Source organism: Trachypithecus francoisi, unplaced genomic scaffold, assembly GCF_009764315.1.
Source record: "Trachypithecus francoisi isolate TF-2019V2 unplaced genomic scaffold, Tfra_2.0 Lachesis_group10, whole genome shotgun sequence".
Classification (NCBI taxonomy): Eukaryota; Metazoa; Chordata; class Mammalia; order Primates; family Cercopithecidae; genus Trachypithecus; species Trachypithecus francoisi.
Window position 1 is genome coordinate 88932011 of NW_022681455.1, and position 4080 is coordinate 88936090.

A 4080-nucleotide genomic window follows, 5' to 3' on the forward strand; every position below is an offset into this window, starting at 1 on the left:
TCTTTTCCGATTTGAATGCCTTTTGTTTCTTTCTTTTGCCTTATTGGTTTGGCTAGAATTCCTAAAAGGTACTTTAAATATTGCTCTCTATCACTTTACAAGTAACATTTCTATTTTTTTCTGGTTGTTACACAAGGAATCTCTTTCTTTCTTTCTCTCTCTCTCTCTCTCTCTTTCTTTCTTTCTTTCTTTCTTTCCCTCCCTCCCTCTCTCTCTCTCTTTCTCTCTCTCTCTTTCTTTCCTTCTTCTTTCTTTCTTTCTTTCTTTCTTTCCCTCCCTCCCTCTCTCTCTCTTTCTTTCTTTCTTTCTTCTTTTTCTTTCTTTCTCTTTCTTTCCCTCCCTCCTTCCCTCCCTCCCTCTTTCTTTCTTTATTCTTTCTCTCTCTCTTTCTCTTTCTTTCTTTCCTTCTCTTTCTTTCTCTCTCCCCTTCCTTCCTTCCTTCCTTCCTTCCTTCCTTCCTCCCTTCCTCCCTCCCTCCCTCCGTCCCTTCCTTTTGAGACAGTGTCTCACTCTTTCAACCAGGCTGGACTGCATTGGCATGATCGTAGCTCATTGCAACCTCGAACTCCTGTGCTCAAGTGATCCTCCTGCCTTGGCATCCCAAAGTACTGGGATTATAGACCTGAAGGAATGTGTTTTCTTTATGGCAAAATTGGAAAATCTAGAAAAGCACAAAAAGCAAAACTAAAAACCACCTCTATCCTGTCACCTAGAGATAACCACATGTGCAATCATGTAATTCCAGCACTGTTTTTATGTGATCATTAATAGCTATATTTATTTAGTGTTAGCTATGTGTTTTATTAACATATGTGCTTCCCACTTTGGTCTCATTTATTCTCATGACTTTGTGAAGTAGGTGCCTTTTTTTTTTTCATTTTACAGATTAAAAAACAGGTTCAGAGAAATGTGACCTGCTTAAGGTCACTGTTCATTCTCTTGTATAAAATACTTTTTCCTTTTAACAATATTATAAGCTTTTCCTCCACAGTTCAACATATTCCTACAACATTATTAAGGCTTTTAAAAGTTTAATTTTATAAGTAAGTAATACATTCATGAGGTTAAAAATATATGAACAGGTTGGTGGGAATGTAAATTAGTTCAACCATTGTGGAAGACAGTGTGGTGATTCCTCAAAGACCTAGAACCAAAAATACCATTTGACACAGCAATCCCATTACTGGGTATATACCCAAAGGAATATAAATCATTTTATTATAAAGATACATGCACATGTATGTTCACTGCAGTACTATTCACAATAGTAAAGATATGGAATAAACCCAAATGCTCATCAATGATAGACTGGATAAAGAAAATGTGGTACATACACACCATGGAATACTATGTGGCCATAAAAAGGAAGAAGATCATGTCCTTTGCAGGGACATAGATGGAGCTTGAAGCCTTTTTTTTTTGGTCATTAGTTATCATTAGTTTATAATAAAAGAGAAATATGGAAATTATTTACATGATGAAAGATTTCAGAACTTCAGTGAAATGGGCAGCTTCATGTTGATGCCATTTCAACAGTGACTTATTTCAGTCTATGTACTTTCCAAGAATGTCACCATCTCTAAATAGGAAATAATCCTTGTCATCTAGAACTACTTTGGTGCCTCCATATTCTGGCAGAAGAACTTTATCTCATGCTAACTGGTTGAATCTCTCCACCCTTTCCTTTAGAACCCAATCCAACAGCGACTACTGTTGCTTGCAATATATTTCCTTGAGATTTTTCTGGAAGCATAATGCCTTCTTTGGTTACAGTTTCAGCAGCACTCCTTTCAACCAATACTCGGTCAAAGAGTGGAAGAAACTTTCTAAACGCTTGTCCTGCCATGACTCCCTCCGCCTCAGACTCGTACTCTGGTGTAGCATAGTGCCGCAAGGAGAGAGTCGTGGTCTGGCCCTGGCGACACGTGAAAAAACCGGAGCTTGGGCCTTTATCGTCAGTAAACTAATTCAGGAACAGAAAACTAAACACCGCATGTTCTCACTTATAAGTGGGAGCTGAACGACGAGAACACGAGGACACAGGGATGGGAACAACACACCCCTGGGCTTGATGGGCGGTGTTGGGGGAGGAAGAGCATCAGGATAAATAGCTAATGCATGTGGGGCTTAATACCTAAGTGATGGGTTGATAGGTGCAGCAAACCACCATGACACATGTTTACCCATGTAACAAACCTGCACGTCCTGCACATGTATCCCTGAACTTAAAATAAAATTATATATATATGGGTTTATAGTAAAGAGTTTCCTTTCACCTTTGTGCCCCATCTGACCAGTCCTCCTACCAATAACTTGTTCTTTCTTGAGTCTCTTTCCAGAATCTCATGATTATATAAAGAAATATACACATACGTTTTTATTTTTCTGCAAAATATTGCATGCTATAAACACTGTTCCTCACCTCGTTTTTTCACTTAACAAAGTATCTGGGAGAATTTTCTATATTAAATATATAGAGAACTTTCTTATTTCTTTGTACCACTCTGCAGTAGTCTACTATATGAACATACTACAATTTATTTAACCAATTCAGTATTGACAGACATTTGAATATTTTCCTCCATATTTTGCCCTTTGAATAACGCTGTGATGCATAACATGGCAAATGAGCCATTTTATATTTTTAAAAGGCTCCATGGTACTCCTGTTGAGTTATGTGCTGCAATTTATTTAACCAATCCACTAAGGATGGATATTTAGGTTATTTCTGGGCTTCCCTTATGATAAATAATGCCCCTGTGAACATTTCTGCCCATAAGCCCTTGTGCTCACTTTTGATCTTTCTTTAAGGGAAATGTTATGAGCATCATTAAGACTTTCAATACGTACTGCACACCTGCCTCCAGGAAAAGCAGTGACAATTGCTGGTGGCTGGATCTGAGAAGGTTGATGCCTGGTAAAAGTGCCCCAAAAGGACATTCTTGGGAGATGGCAGCTGGGGGTACATGAAAGAAATGAGGAAGGGTAGCTCAAGCCACAGGTCAGGAGCAGCCAGAGCTGGAAAGTCCTTCAGACATCTTTACCAAGAAAGTAACCATGCTCAGTGAGAGGAAAAGCCTTACCTGAGTTCATATGGGCTGGAGCTGGGACTGAGTCTTGAAACTTCTGAGTCACTGCTCAGGCCATAGCTCAGTGATTAGGGGCATGAGCTCTGAACTCGGACTACCTGGTTTTGAATTCTCTTAAATCTTTGCTAGCTTCATGCTTTGGTACAGGGTACCATACCTCTTTCAGGCTCTCTTTGTTAGCTTCGTGTTTTGGCACATGGTACCAAACCTCTTTCAACCTCAGGTTCCTTATCTGTAAAACAGAACACACTCCATTTAATTGTTGTAGGGAATTAAAGTAGATAATCTTGTATAGCACAGTGGCCAGCACACACATTTTTTTTTATGTTATTAAATGTATCTGTCATCATTATCATTATCAATTTATTCCTGGTGTCTCTGAGTTAATCCAAATAAAAATGAGCAGCATGGGAGATACTTCCTAGGTGCCAAGTAAGACTCAGGCTGTTGATTGATAGATACACTTTGATGGCTATAGGGATGTCCTAATATCTCCAAAGGTCTAATCACTTATTCTGCTATAGGCCTCTTCACCAAGCCTTCAAGTTCTGGAGGCAGAGGTCTTGGGGACAAGCAGGCTGAAAGTTTCCATCCATTTCTTTTTTTATTGATACAAATATTTGTACATATTTATGGGATACATGTGATAATTTATTATATTTGTTACACAGACTGTGTAATGATCAAGTCAGGGTATTTGGGGTGTCCATCACCTTGAGTATTTATCATCCCTATGTTATGGAAACACTTCAAGCCCTCTCTTCTAGCTATATTGAAATATATGATATAGTGTTGTTAGCTATATTCACCTTACTCTGCTATCAAACATTAGAACTTATTCCTTCCATGTAACATCTAACTGTATGTTTGTATCCATTTGCCAACCTCTCTTTATCCCTCCCCCTAATGCCTTTCCCAATCTCCCCATTTCTTCTTTGCTTATGTCCTAGAAGATTGGACAACTCTGACTGACTAGAGGTACACTTCGTTT

The 4080-nt window shown here is 38.7% G+C and overlaps 1 pseudogene; it reads right to left on the reverse strand.

Annotated features, from left to right (window-relative positions):
• Nucleotides 1-1411: 1411 nt before the first annotated feature.
• Nucleotides 1412-1929, reverse strand: LOC117088748 (annotated as a pseudogene).
• Nucleotides 1930-4080: the final 2151 nt, after the last annotated feature.